Source organism: Procambarus clarkii, chromosome 46 (assembly GCF_040958095.1).
Source record: "Procambarus clarkii isolate CNS0578487 chromosome 46, FALCON_Pclarkii_2.0, whole genome shotgun sequence".
Lineage (NCBI taxonomy): Eukaryota > Metazoa > Arthropoda > Malacostraca > Decapoda > Cambaridae > Procambarus > Procambarus clarkii.
The window spans coordinates 2,930,239-2,945,378 of NC_091195.1; the positions used below are offsets into that span (position 1 = coordinate 2,930,239).

Sequence of the window (15,140 nt, forward strand, 5' to 3'; positions counted from 1 at the left end):
TGCCCTCCACCACCACCCACCACAACAAAGCTGCCCTCCACCACCACAAAGCTGCCCTCCACCACCACCACAAATCTGCCCTCCACCACCACCCACCACAACAAAGCTGCCCTCCACCACCACCCACCACCACAAAGCTGCCCTCCACCACCACCAACCACCACCACAAAGCTGCCCTCCACCACCACCCACCACCACAAAGCAGCCCTCCACCACCACAACAAAGCTGCCCTCCACCACCACCCACCACCACAAAGCTGCCCTCCACCACCACCACAAAGCTGCCCACCACCACCACAAAGCTGCCCCCCACCACCACAAAGCTGCCCCCCACCACCACAAAGCTGCCCTTCACCACCACAAAGCTGCCCTCCACCACCACCACAAAGCTGCCCTCCACCACCACCACAAAGCTGCCCTCCACCACCACAAAGCTGCCCTCCACCACCACCACAAAGCTGCCCTCCACCACCACCACAAAGCTGCCCTCCACCACCACCACAAAGCTGCCCTCCACCACCACCACAAAGCTGCCCTCCACCACCACCACAATGCTGCCCTCCACCACCACCACAAAGCTGCCCTCCACCACCACCACAAAGCTGCCCTCCACCACCACCACAAAGCTGCCCTCCACCACCACCACAAAGCTGCCCTCCACCACCAGAAGGCAGCACCCGTCCTCCCGTCCAGAGACGCCAACCGACCAACTCCTCAGTGTTTCACCAGCCTCCACCGCGGACGGACGTGTACATACAACGCTCCTCAAGCTTTAATTATCTTGGGGTCCCGTTAGCGCTTAGGTCTCCTGCTGCTAAAAGGGATCTTTTATCATCAAGGTATTTGGTAAATGCATCTTTATTATTTAATTATATTTAGAAATTTAACTACAAAAGTTGACAAAGCTCCATATAAATCAGCCTATTTACTCAAGCACTATATATATATATATATATATATATATATATATATATATATATATATATATATAAATATATATATATATATATATATATATATATATATATATATATATGCGAACAAGCGTGAATGGTCCCCAGGACAATATGCAACTGAAAACTCACACCCCAGAAGTGACTCGAACCCATACTCCCAGGAGCAACGCTACTGGTATGTACAAGACGCCTTAATCCACTTGACCATCACGACCGGACATAATGAGGTGATAGCCGAGGCTATTTGAACCACCCCACCGCCGGCACTCGGATAGTAATCTTGGGCATAGCATTTTACCAAATCACCTCATTCTTTGGGGCACACGTGAGGAACACAAATGCGAACAATCCTGAATGGTCCCCAGGACAATATGCAACTGAAAACTCACACCCCAGAAGTGACTCGAACCCATACTCCCAGGAGCAACGCTACTGGTATGTACAAGACGCCTTAATCCACTTGACCATCACGACCGGACATAATGAGGTGATAGCCGAGGCTATTTGAACCACCCCACCGCCGGCACTCGGATAGTAATCTTGGGCATAGCATTTTACCAAATCACCTCATTCTTTGGGGCACACGTGAGGAACACAAATGCGAACAAGCCTGAATGGTCCCCAGGACAATATGCAACTGAAAACTCACACCCCAGAAGTGACTCGAACCCATACTCCCAGGAGCAACGCTACTGATATGTACAAGACGCCTTAATCCACTTGACCATCACGACCGGACATAATGAGGTGATAGCCGAGGCTATTTGAACCACCCCACCGCCGGCACTCGGATAGTAATCTTGGGCATAGCATTTTACCAAATCACCTCATTCTTTGGGGCACACGTGAGGAACACAAATGCGAACAAGCCTGAATGGTCCCCAGGACAATATGCAACTGAAAACTCACACCCCCAGAAGTGACTCGAACCCATACTCCCAGGAGCAACGCTACTGGTATGTACAAGACGCCTTAATCCACTTGACCATCACGACCGGACATAATGAGGTGATAGCCGAGGCTATTTGAACCACCCCACCGCCGGCACTCGGATAGTAATCTTGGGCATAGCATTTTACCAAATCACCTCATTCTTTGGGGCACACGTGAGGAACACAAATGCGAACAAGCCTGAATGGTCCCCAGGACAATATGCAACTGAAAACTCACACCCCAGAAGTGACTCGAACCCATACTCCCAGGAGCAACGCTACTGGTATGTACAAGACGCCTTAATCCACTTGACCATCACGACCGGACATAATGAGGTGATAGCCGAGGCTATTTGAACCACCCCACCGCCGGCACTCGGATAGTAATCTTGGGCATAGCATTTTACCAAATCACCTCATTCTTTGGGACACACGTGAGGAACACAAATGCGAACAAGCCTGAATGGTCCCCAGGACAATATGCAACTGAAAACACACACCCCAGAAGTGACTCGAACCCATACTCCCAGGAGCAACGCTACTGGTATGTACAAGACGCCTTAATCCACTTGACCATCACGACCGGACATAATGAGGTGATAGCCGAGGCTATTTGAACCACCCCACCGCCGGCACTCGGATAGTAATCTTGGGCATAGCATTTTACCAAATCACCTCATTCTTTGGGGCACACGTGAGGAACACAAATGCGAACAAGCCTGAATGGTCCCCAGGACAATATGCAACTGAAAACTCACACCCCAGAAGTGACTCGAACCCATACTCCCAGGAGCAACGCTACTGGTATGTACAAGACGCCTTAATCCACTTAACCATCACGACCGGACATAATGAGGTGATAGCCGAGGCTATTTGAACCACCCCACCGCCGGCACTCGGATAGTAATCTTGGGCATAGCATTTTACCAAATCACCTCATTCTTTGGGGCACACGTGAGGAACACAAATGCGAACAAGCCTGAATGGTCCCCAGGACAATATGCAACTGAAAACTCACACCCCAGAAGTGACTCGAACCCATACTCCCAGGAGCAACGCTACTGGTATGTACAAGACGCCTTAATCCACTTGACCATCACGACCGGACATAATGAGGTGGTAGCCGAGGCTATTTGAACCACCCCACCGCCGGCACTCGGATAGTAATCTTGGGCATAGCATTTTACCAAATCACCTCATTCTTTGGGGCACACGTGAGGAACACAAATGCGAACAAGCCTGAATGGTCCCTAGGACAATATGCAACTGAAAACTCACACCCCAGAAGTGACTCGAACCCATACTCCCAGGAGCAACGCTACTGGTATGTACAAGACGCCTTAATCCACTTGACCATCACGACCGGACATAATGAGGTGATAGCCGAGGCTATTTGAACCACCCCACCGCCGGCACTCGGATAGTAATCTTGGGCATAGCATTTTACCAAATCACCTCATTCTTTGGGGCACACGTGAGGAACACAAATGCGAACAAGCCTGAATGGTCCCCAGGACAATATGCAACTGAAAACTCACACCCCAGAAGTGACTCGAACCCATACTCCCAGGAGCAACGCTACTGGTATGTACAAGACGCCTTAATCCACTTGACCATCACGACCGGACATAATGAGGTGATAGCCGAGGCTATTTGAACCACCCCACCGCCGGCACTCGGATAGTAATCTTGGGCATAGCATTTTACCAAATCACCTCATTCTTTGGGGCACACGTGAGGAACACAAATGCGAACAAGCCTGAATGGTCCCCAGGACAATATGCAACTGAAAACTCACACCCCAGAAGTGACTCGAACCCATACTCCCAGGAGCAACGCTACTGGTATGTACAAGACGCCTTAATCCACTTGACCATCACGACCGGACATAATGAGGTGATAGCCGAGGCTATTTGAACCACCCCACCGCCGGCACTCGGATAGTAATCTTGGGCATAGTATTTTACCAAATCACCTCATTCTTTGGGGCACACGTGAGGAGCACAAATGCGAACAAGCCTGAATGGTCCCCAGGACAATATGCAAATATTTCAAACGTAAGCTGGGATTACCTACAAATGTGTTGCTTGTGGGCGCTTACTGTGGCCTCTGATGTGTTGCTTGTGGACACTAACTGTGTGGCCTCTGATGTGTTGCTTGTGGGCACTAACTGTGGCCTCTGATGTGTTGCTTGTGGGCACTAACTGTGGCCTCTGATGTGTTGCTTGTGGGCACTAACTGTGGCCTCTGATGTGTTGCTTGTGGGCACTAACTGTGGCCTCTGGATGTGTTGCTTGTGGGCACTAACTGTGGCCTCTGATGTGTTGCTTGTGGGCACTAACTGTGGCCTCTGATGTGTTGCTTGTGGACACTAACTGTGGCCTCTGATGTGTTCCTTGTGGGCACTAACTGTGGCCTCTGGATGTGTTGCTTGTGGGCACTAACTGTGGCCTCTGATGTGTTGCTTGTGGACACTAACTGTGGCCTCAGGATGTGTTGCTTGTGGGCACTAACTGTGGCCTCTGATGTGTTGCTTGTGGGCACTAACTGTGGCCTCAGGATGTGTTGCTTGTGGGCACTAACTGTGGCCTCTGATGTGTTGCTTGTGGGCACTAACTGTGGCCTCAGGATGTGTTGCTTGTGGGCACTAACTGTGGCCTCTGGATGTGTTGCTTGTGGGCACTAACTATGTGGCCTCTGGAAGTGTTGCTTGTGGGTACCAACTGTGGCCTCTGATGTGTTGCTTGTGGGCACTAACTGTGGCCTCTGATGTGTTGCGTGTGGGCACTAACTGTGGCCTCAGGATGTGTTGCTTGTGGGCACTAACTGTGGCCTCAGGATGTGTTGCTTGTTGGCACTAACTGTGGCCTCTGATGTGTTGCGTGTGGGCACTAACTGTGGCCTCTGGATGTGTTGCTTGTGTGCACTAACTGTGGCCTCTGATGTTTTGTTTGTGGGTACTAACTGTGGCCTCTGATGTGTTGCTTGTGGGCACTAACTGTGGCCTCTGATGTGTTGCGCGTGGGCACTAACTGTGGCCTCTGATGTGTTGCTTGTGGGCACTAACTGTGGCCTCTGATGTGTTGCTTGTGGGCACTAACTGTGGCCTCTGATGTGTTGCTTGTGGGCACTAACTGTGGCCTCAGATGTGTTGCTTGTGGGCACTAACTGTGGCCACTGGATTTGATGCTTGTGGGCACTAACTGTGGCCTCAGGATGTATTGCTTGCGGGCATTAACTGTGTCCTCTGGATATGTTGCTTGCGGGCACTAACTGTGGCCTCTGATGTGTTGCTTGTGGGCGCTAACTGTGGCGCTGAATGTGTTGCTTGTGGACACAAACTGTGGCCTCTGGATGTGTTGCTTGCGGGCACTAACTGTGGCCTCAGGATGTGTTGCTTGTGGGCACAAACTGTGGCCTCAAGATGTGTTGCTTGTGGGCACTAACTGTGGCCTCAGGATGTGTTGCTTGTGGGCACCAATTTTGTGGCCTCAGGATGTGTTGCGGGCACTAACTGTGGCCTCTGGATGTGTTGCTTGTAGGCAATAACTGTGGCCTTTGATGTGTTGCTTGTGGGCACGAACTGTGGCCTCTGATGTGTTGCTAGTGGGCACTAACTGTGGCCTCTGATGTGTTGCTTGTGGGCACTAACTGTGGCCTCTGATGTGTTGCTTGTGGGCACGAACTGTGGCCTCTGGATGTGTTGCTTGTAGGCAATAACTGTGACCTCTGATGTGTTGCTTGTGGGTACCAACTGTGGCCTCTGATGTGTTGCTTGTGGGCACTAACTGTGGCCTCAGGATGTGTTGCTTGTGGGCACTAACTGTGTGGCCTCTGGATGTGTTGCTTGTGGGTACCAACTGTGGCCTCTGATGTGTTGCTTGTGGGCACTAACTGAGGCCTCTGATGTGTTGCTTGTGGGCACTAACTGTGGCCTCTGGATGTGTTGCTTGTGGGCACTTACTGTGGCCTCAGGATGTGTTGCTTGTGGGTACCAACTGTGGCTTCTGATGTGTTGCTTGTGGGCACTAACTGTGGCCTCAGGATGTGTTGCTTGTGGGCACTAACAGTGTGGCCTCTGGATGTGTTGCTTGTGGGTACCAACTGTGGCCTCTGATGTGTTGCTTGTGGGCACTAACTGTGGCCTCTGATGTGTTGCTTGTGGGCACTAACTGTGGCATCTGGATGTGAATCTTGCGGGCACTAACTGTGGCTTCTGATAATATTGCTCCAGGCACTAACTGTGGCCTCTGATGTGTTGCTTGCGGGTACTAACTGTGGCGTCTGATGTGTTGCTTCCGGGCGCTAACTGTGGCCTCTGGATGTGTTGCTTGCGGGTACTAACTGTGGCCTGTGATGTGTTGCTTGTGGGCACTAACTGTGTGGCCTCTGGATGTGTTGCTTGTGAGCACTAACTGTGGCCTCTGATGTGTTGCTTGTGGGCACTAACTGTGGCCTCTGATGTGTTGCTTGTGGGCACTAACTGTGGCCTCTGATGTGTTGAGTGTGGGCACTAACTGTGGCCTCTGGATGTGTTGCTTGTCAGCAATAACTGTGGCCTCAGATGTGTTGCTTGTGGGCACTAACTGTGGCCACTGGATTTGATGCTTGTGGGCACTAACTGTGGCCTCAGGATGTGTTGCTTGCGGGCATTAACTGTGTCCTCTGGATGTGTTGCTTGCGGGCACTAACTGTGTCCTCTGGATGTGTTGCTTGTGGGCACTAACTGTGGCCTCAGGATGTGTTGCTTGTGGGCACTAACTGTGGCCTCTGATGTGTTGCTTGTGGGCACTAACTGTGGCCTCAGGATGTGTTGCTTGTGGGCACTAACTGTGGCCTCTGGATGTGTTGCTTGTGGGCACTAACTATGTGGCCTCTGGAAGTGTTGCTTGTGGGTACCAACTGTGGCCTCTGATGTGTTGCTTGTGGGCACTAACTGTGGCCTCTGATGTGTTGCGTGTGGGCACTAACTGTGGCCTCAGGATGTGTTGCTTGTGGGCACTAACTGTGGCCTCAGGATGTGTTGCTTGTTGGCACTAACTGTGGCCTCTGATGTGTTGCGTGTGGGCACTAACTGTGGCCTCTGGATGTGTTGCTTGTGTGCACTAACTGTGGCCTCTGATGTTTTGTTTGTGGGTACTAACTGTGGCCTCTGATGTGTTGCTTGTGGGCACTAACTGTGGCCTCTGATGTGTTGCGCGTGGGCACTAACTGTGGCCTCTGATGTGTTGCTTGTGGGCACTAACTGTGGCCTCTGATGTGTTGCTTGTGGGCACTAACTGTGGCCTCTGATGTGTTGCTTGTGGGCACTAACTGTGGCCTCAGATGTGTTGCTTGTGGGCACTAACTGTGGCCACTGGATTTGATGCTTGTGGGCACTAACTGTGGCCTCAGGATGTATTGCTTGCGGGCATTAACTGTGTCCTCTGGATATGTTGCTTGCGGGCACTAACTGTGGCCTCTGATGTGTTGCTTGTGGGCGCTAACTGTGGCGCTGAATGTGTTGCTTGTGGACACAAACTGTGGCCTCTGGATGTGTTGCTTGCGGGCACTAACTGTGGCCTCAGGATGTGTTGCTTGTGGGCACAAACTGTGGCCTCAAGATGTGTTGCTTGTGGGCACTAACTGTGGCCTCAGGATGTGTTGCTTGTGGGCACCAATTTTGTGGCCTCAGGATGTGTTGCGGGCACTAACTGTGGCCTCTGGATGTGTTGCTTGTAGGCAATAACTGTGGCCTTTGATGTGTTGCTTGTGGGCACGAACTGTGGCCTCTGATGTGTTGCTAGTGGGCACTAACTGTGGCCTCTGATGTGTTGCTTGTGGGCACTAACTGTGGCCTCTGATGTGTTGCTTGTGGGCACGAACTGTGGCCTCTGGATGTGTTGCTTGTAGGCAATAACTGTGACCTCTGATGTGTTGCTTGTGGGTACCAACTGTGGCCTCTGATGTGTTGCTTGTGGGCACTAACTGTGGCCTCAGGATGTGTTGCTTGTGGGCACTAACTGTGTGGCCTCTGGATGTGTTGCTTGTGGGTACCAACTGTGGCCTCTGATGTGTTGCTTGTGGGCACTAACTGAGGCCTCTGATGTGTTGCTTGTGGGCACTAACTGTGGCCTCTGGATGTGTTGCTTGTGGGCACTTACTGTGGCCTCAGGATGTGTTGCTTGTGGGTACCAACTGTGGCTTCTGATGTGTTGCTTGTGGGCACTAACTGTGGCCTCAGGATGTGTTGCTTGTGGGCACTAACAGTGTGGCCTCTGGATGTGTTGCTTGTGGGTACCAACTGTGGCCTCTGATGTGTTGCTTGTGGGCACTAACTGTGGCCTCTGATGTGTTGCTTGTGGGCACTAACTGTGGCATCTGGATGTGAATCTTGCGGGCACTAACTGTGGCTTCTGATAATATTGCTCCAGGCACTAACTGTGGCCTCTGATGTGTTGCTTGCGGGTACTAACTGTGGCGTCTGATGTGTTGCTTCCGGGCGCTAACTGTGGCCTCTGGATGTGTTGCTTGCGGGTACTAACTGTGGCCTGTGATGTGTTGCTTGTGGGCACTAACTGTGTGGCCTCTGGATGTGTTGCTTGTGAGCACTAACTGTGGCCTCTGATGTGTTGCTTGTGGGCACTAACTGTGGCCTCTGATGTGTTGCTTGTGGGCACTAACTGTGGCCTCTGATGTGTTGAGTGTGGGCACTAACTGTGGCCTCTGGATGTGTTGCTTGTCAGCAATAACTGTGGCCTCAGATGTGTTGCTTGTGGGCACTAACTGTGGCCACTGGATTTGATGCTTGTGGGCACTAACTGTGGCCTCAGGATGTGTTGCTTGCGGGCATTAACTGTGTCCTCTGGATGTGTTGCTTGCGGGCACTAACTGTGTCCTCTGGATGTGTTGCTTGTGGGCACTAACTGTGGCCTCAGGATGTGTTGCTTGTGGGCACTAACTGTGGCCTCTGGATGTGTTGCTTGTGGGCACTAACTGTGGCCTCTGGATGTGTTGCTTGCGGGCACTAACTGTGGCCTCTGGATTGTTGCTTGTGGGCGCTAACTGTGGCCCTGGATGTTTTGCTTGTGGTCACTAACTGTGGCCTCTGGATGTGTTGCTTGCGGGCACTAACTGTTGCCTCAGGATGTGTTGCTTGTGGGCACTAACTGTGGCCTCAGGATGTGTTGCTTGTGGGCACTAACTGTGGCCTCAGGATGTGTTGCTTGTGGGCAAAAATTTTGTGGCCTCAGGATGTGTTGCGGGCACTAACTGTGGCCTCTGGATGTGTTGCTTGTAGGCAATAACTGTGGCCTATGATGTGTTGCTTGTGGGCACGAACTGTGGCCTCTGATGTGTTGCTTGTGGGCACTAACTGTGGCCTCTGATGTGTTGCTTGTGGGCACTAACTGTGGCCTCTGATGTGTTGCGTGTGGGCACTACCTGTGGCCTCAGGATGTGTTGCTTGTGGGCACTAACTGTGGCCTCTGGATGTGTTGCTTGTGGGCATTAACTGTGGCCTCTGATGTGTTGCTTGTGGGCACTAACTGTAGCCTCTGATGTGTTGCTTGTGGGCCCTAACTGTGGCCTCCGATGTGTTGCTTGTGGGCACTAACTGTGGCCACTGGATGTGATGCTTGTGGGCACTAACTGTGGCCTCAGGATGTGTTGCTTGTGGGCACTAACAGTGTGGCCTCTGGATGTGTTGCTTGTGGGTACCAACTGTGGCCTCTGATGTGTTGCTTGTGGGCACTAACTGTGGCCTCTGATGTGTTGCTTGTGGGCACTAACTGTGGCATCTGGATGTGAATCTTGCGGGCACTAACTGTGGCTTCTGATAATATTGCTCCAGGCACTAACTGTGGCCTCTGATGTGTTGCTTGCGGGTACTACCTGTGGCGTCTGATGTGTTGCTTCCGGGCGCTAACTGTGGCCTCTGGATGTGTTGCTTGCGGGTACTAACTGTGGCCTGTGATGTGTTGCTTGTGAGCACTAACTGTGGCCTCTGATGTGTTGCTTGTGGGCACTAACTGTGGCCTCTGATGTGTTGCTTGTGGGCACTAACTGTGGCCTCTGATGTGTTGAGTGTGGGCACTAACTGTGGCCTCTGGATGTGTTGCTTGTGGGCAATAACTTTGGCCTCAGATGTGTTGCTTGTGGGCACTAACTGTGGCCACTGGATTTGATGCTTGTGGGCACTAACTGTGGCCTCAGGATGTGTTGCTTGCGGGCATTAACTGTGTCCTCTGGATGTGTTGCTTGCGGGCACTAACTGTGTCCTCTGGATGTGTTGCTTGTGGGCACTAACTGTGGCCTCAGGATGTGTTGCTTGTGGGCACTAACTGTGGCCTCTAGATGTGTTGCTTGTGGGCACTAACTGTGGCCTCTGGATGTGTTGCTTGCGGGCACTAACTGTGGCCTCTGGATTGTTGCTTGTGGGCGCTAACTGTGGCCCTGGATGTTTTGCTTGTGGTCACTAACTGTGGCCTCTGGATGTGTTGCTTGCGGGCACTAACTGTTGCCTCAGGATGTGTTGCTTGTGGGCACTAACTGTGGCCTCAGGATGTGTTGCTTGTGGGCACTAACTGTGGCCTCAGGATGTGTTGCTTGTGGGCAAAAATTTTGTGGCCTCAGGATGTGTTGCGGGCACTAACTGTGGCCTCTGGATGTGTTGCTTGTAGGCAATAACTGTGGCCTATGATGTGTTGCTTGTGGGCACGAACTGTGGCCTCTGATGTGTTGCTTGTGGGCACTAACTGTGGCCTCTGATGTGTTGCTTGTGGGCACTAACTGTGGCCTCTGATGTGTTGCGTGTGGGCACTACCTGTGGCCTCAGGATGTGTTGCTTGTGGGCACTAACTGTGGCCTCTGGATGTGTTGCTTGTGGGCATTAACTGTGGCCTCTGATGTGTTGCTTGTGGGCACTAACTGTAGCCTCTGATGTGTTGCTTGTGGACCCTAACTGTGGCCTCCGATGTGTTGCTTGTGGGCACTAACTGTGGCCACTGGATGTGATGCTTGTGGGCACTAACTGTGGCCTCTGGATGTGTTGCTTGTAGGCACTAACTGTGGCCTCTGGATGTGTTGCTTGCGGGCACTAACTGTGGCCTCTGGATTGTTGCTTGTGGGCACTAACTGTGGCCTCTGATGTGTTGCTTATGGGCACTAACTGTGGCATCTGGATGTGTTGCTTGTGGGCACCAACTGTGGCCTCTGGATGTGTTGCTGGCGGGTACTAACTGTGGCCTCTGATGTGTTGCTTGTGGACACTAACTATGGCCTCTGATGTGTTGCTTGCGGGTACTAACTGTGGCCTCTGATGTGTTGTTTCCGGGCGCTAACTGTGGCCTCTGGATGTGTTGCTTGCGGGTACTAACTTTGGCCTGTGATGTGTTGCTTGTGGGCACTAACTGTGTGGCCTACGGATGTGTTGCTTGTGAGCACTAACTGTGGCCTCTGATGTGTTGCATGTGGGCACTAACTGTGGCCTCTGATGTGTTGCTTGTGGGTACTAACTGTGGCCTCTGATGTGTTGAGTGTGGGCACTAACTGTGGCCTCTGGATGTGTTGCTTGTGGGCACTAACTGTGGCCTCAGATGTGTTGCTTGTGGGCACTAATTGTGGCCATTGGATTTGATGCTTGTGGGCACTAACTGTGGCCTCAGGATGTGTTGCTTGCGGGCACTAACTGTGTCCTCTGGATGTGTTGCTTGCGGGCACTAACTGTGTCCTCTGGATGTGTTGCTTGTGGGCACTAACTGTGGCCTCAGGATGTGTTGCTTGTGGGCACTAACTGTGGCCTCTGGATGAGTTGCTTGCGGGCACTAACTGTGGCCTCAGGATGTGTTGCTTGTGGGCACAAACTGTGGCCTCAGGATGTGTTGCTTGTGGGCACTAACTGTGGCCTCAGGATGTGTTGCTTGTGGGCACCAATTTTGTGGCCTCAGGATGTGTTGCGGGCACTAACTGTGGCCTCTGGATGTGTTGCTTGTAGGCAATAACTGTGGCCTTTGATGTGTTGCTTGTGGGCACGAACTGTGGCCTCTGATGTGTTGCTTGTGGGCACTAACTGTGGCCTCTGATGTGTTGCTTGTGGGCACTAACCGTGGCCTCTGATGTGTTGCTTGTGGGCACGAACTGTGGCCTCTGGATGTGTTGCTTGTAGGCAATAACTGTGACCTCTGATGTGTTGCTTGTGGGTACCAACTGTGGCCTCTGATGTGTTGCTTGTGGGCACTAACTGTGGCCTCAGGATGTGTTGCTTGTGGGCACTAACTGTGTGGCCTCTGGATGTGTTGCTTGTGGGTACCAACTGTGGCCTCTGATGTGTTGCTTGTGGGCACTAACTGTGGCCTCTGATGTGTTGCTTGTGGGCACTAACTGTGGCCTCTGGATGTGTTGCTTGTGGGCACTAACTGTGGCCTCAGGATGTGTTGCTTGTGGGTACCAACTGTGGCCTCTGATGTGTTGCTTGTGGGTGTTGGATATTTCCAACATCGAATACAGCATTGTTGTATTCTCATTACTTATTACTAACCATATTAATATTGTATTAAGTAAAATTAACAACTCGTAGAATTCTCCTGTACTAATAATTCATCTGTACATTAGGCTAGAATTCTCACGTCATCTGACGCTAGTATTGCGTCAGATTTCTTTACAGTAAAACACATTATATACAATTTGTGTGAGAATTAAATACGATTCTCCATAATTAAAGCATTCTGTATGACAACTGATTGCAGACGAATTGTTCTCTAACTAAAAGCCGAATAAAGCGTTAGAATTATACCGTCTACCTCGCGATAGTGTTAACGTCATCAATGAATGCCATGGGGAGACATTAATTCCTCTCCCTTATATATTTACCATTCTTAAATAGGTAAATAATAATATTTCGTTCCTCTAAATAATAAACCCGTCCAGTCTTTAGAGTTTCAAGCGCGAATGCGAGAAATATTAATGTTCAAGACAATAATTTGTGTAATGAACGTCGACTCGGCGTGGGTTGGGGGACGCCATCCTCAGTCGGTGCGTGGACACGTGCAGAGTTGAAAGGAAGAAAACTTGCGCTCACCGTACTCATAAGAATACGCCATTGTCCAGCAAATAGGACAAGTGTGTCCATCCACAGATGAAAGCCGCCACTGTGAGGCGTGAACGACCTTGCAGATAATATCTTCAACTAGTGCTGGTGTTAAATAAGGGACCCCTAGACTTGGTTCCTGACGACACGTGATCAGCCAACTTGAGACGTACAAATCCAGGACAAGCTTACCTGAATTTGAGATACGTAATTACGGCAATCTTAATACTTACACAGTGCCCACAGTTAAGTACTTTTATTTGATGCATCATTTATAAGTGTGCTAATGACAGGGTGATTGCACGTCACGCGGCAAAACAACACCTAATAACAGGTGATTAGAATTCTATCTGTAGTTATCTATAATCTTGCATATGTATTGTGTAGTTAAATCAATTGCTACTGGTAGTCATTTATCTTGCAGCACGAGAGACGAATTCCTCATGCTGCCTTCCCCATGCTAACCGTGTCTTACGTCGGTGTACCAGACTTGGAGATTAAGAGGACTACCAGGGTTATCTAAAGGAATCTATTACCAGCTAAGGCTTATTTCTTTTACTCATAACTTTGCAATTTGATACATTCAGAATGTATAACATAATGTGTGATTTACTGTAACTCATTATTATGCTCATATTCATGTTCTTCGTTGTATGAATAATATTATATTCAACATTAATTGTAGGATTAGATTATTATTAATAGAATTAGTGAACGAACCACACTGATTCCTGGACGTACTGACTTCCAGCAATAACCCCCCAATGTAGGTGTTTGAAGTTTGGTTTTAATAATACAGCCCATTAATTATTCTTATGATCATACTTTCTAGTCATATCCATAGTCACTGGTTTTCTCTAGAATTTTACCTAATGATCTGAAATTCTCAGTTTCCCTCTTTACTTTAAAAGCGGGTGGTCCTTCGTAATTTTATTTACTATTTTAATTATTAATTAATCAGAATCAAACCCAAATATCCCACATTATGGTCCTTATCGAACCGGATACGCATTAAATTTATAATTAAAATATTAACCATTAATAACTAATCCTTGTGTGATAGAAGCTAGACTAACTATTTAAATAATTGTGTCAACTAACATTGTAACACATCAGTTAGCCTAGATCACACTAACATATTGCTACCTTTACCTCATGTATAAAGTGGCTTTAGTGGGTCATAGCCAATTACCCACAACACTTAGACCTATACCTCACACCGAGGTGAGAATCTTTAGGTCACCAGGAGCAACAGCTCACAACTTTTACAATAACACCACCCTAACACCTGCGTTAGAGTGGCCTCACCATCTAACCATCATATACTTAGGTGGGAATGACATCAACCCCACTCTTCATCCAGCCGAGGTGATCAAACACCTCAAAAACATAATTTCTTCTTTCAAGCTCATCAGTGAATCAGTAGTATTCACATTAGTGGAGCCTCGCCAACCAAACCGAGATAATCGTTGGGGAGTAACTCCGGAATACTACCTGAGAGCTGCTAAGTACATAAATTTCAGGCTGAAAAAACGAGTGAGATTGGATGCCACATACATACAATTTACAGCCAGACCTTACCGACAGAACCTGACTAGAGACGGTGTACATTTGTCAGGGGAATCTAGGTTGCATGTGGTTGACAAGTTAATTAACACCATCAACCATCACAAAAGGCTGTGGCTGGCAAGCCAAACTTAACTGTACATAATTATTCACCTGTGTGTGCAAGAGCACTCTTATAAAACAAAAAACCCAAAAATACAGCACAACTATATTACCTTATTGCACACAATAATCTTTACCCATGTTATTAGGTAGAATTTAGGCTGAGATTGTGCTGAATTTGGTACAAGCCCAGACTAAATAATTTTATATTTCTTAGTTAGGAATTATTACGACTAGATCTAAACTAGTCAGTGTTGTATATATTATATTATTTGTGCTGACCCTCTACAGGGTGGGATAAATTTTGAGATAACTCTGATTGGAGTGTCTCCATAATATTTCTCTTGTATACATTATTTGTGTATCTATTTTGTGTATTGCTGATTTTCTCCATTAACTCTGATGGTGATATAGATGAGCTAACCGGACGAGAACTAGTGGTGAGATTCAGACAGTGCACAAAATATCTAGCTATTTTGTGTTAGGTAGGTAAATCCATAGTCTATACAATTATATTAG

The 15,140-nt window shown here is 49.3% G+C and overlaps 1 long non-coding RNA gene across 3 annotated transcripts in view; it reads left to right on the top strand.

Moving 5' to 3' along the window:
• Positions 1–718: 718 nt before the first annotated feature.
• The window catches only part of LOC138350618 (uncharacterized), a 119,576-nt gene continuing 105,154 nt past the window's right edge, over positions 719–15,140 (top strand). For 2 of the 3 annotated variants that reach the window (XR_011222160.1, XR_011222161.1), the window contains exon 1: positions 726–839. This is a non-coding gene — a long non-coding RNA (uncharacterized lncRNA). Of the gene's footprint in view, positions 840–15,140 lie in introns of all 3 variants that reach the window. The other variant, XR_011222162.1, reaches the window with a different exon arrangement.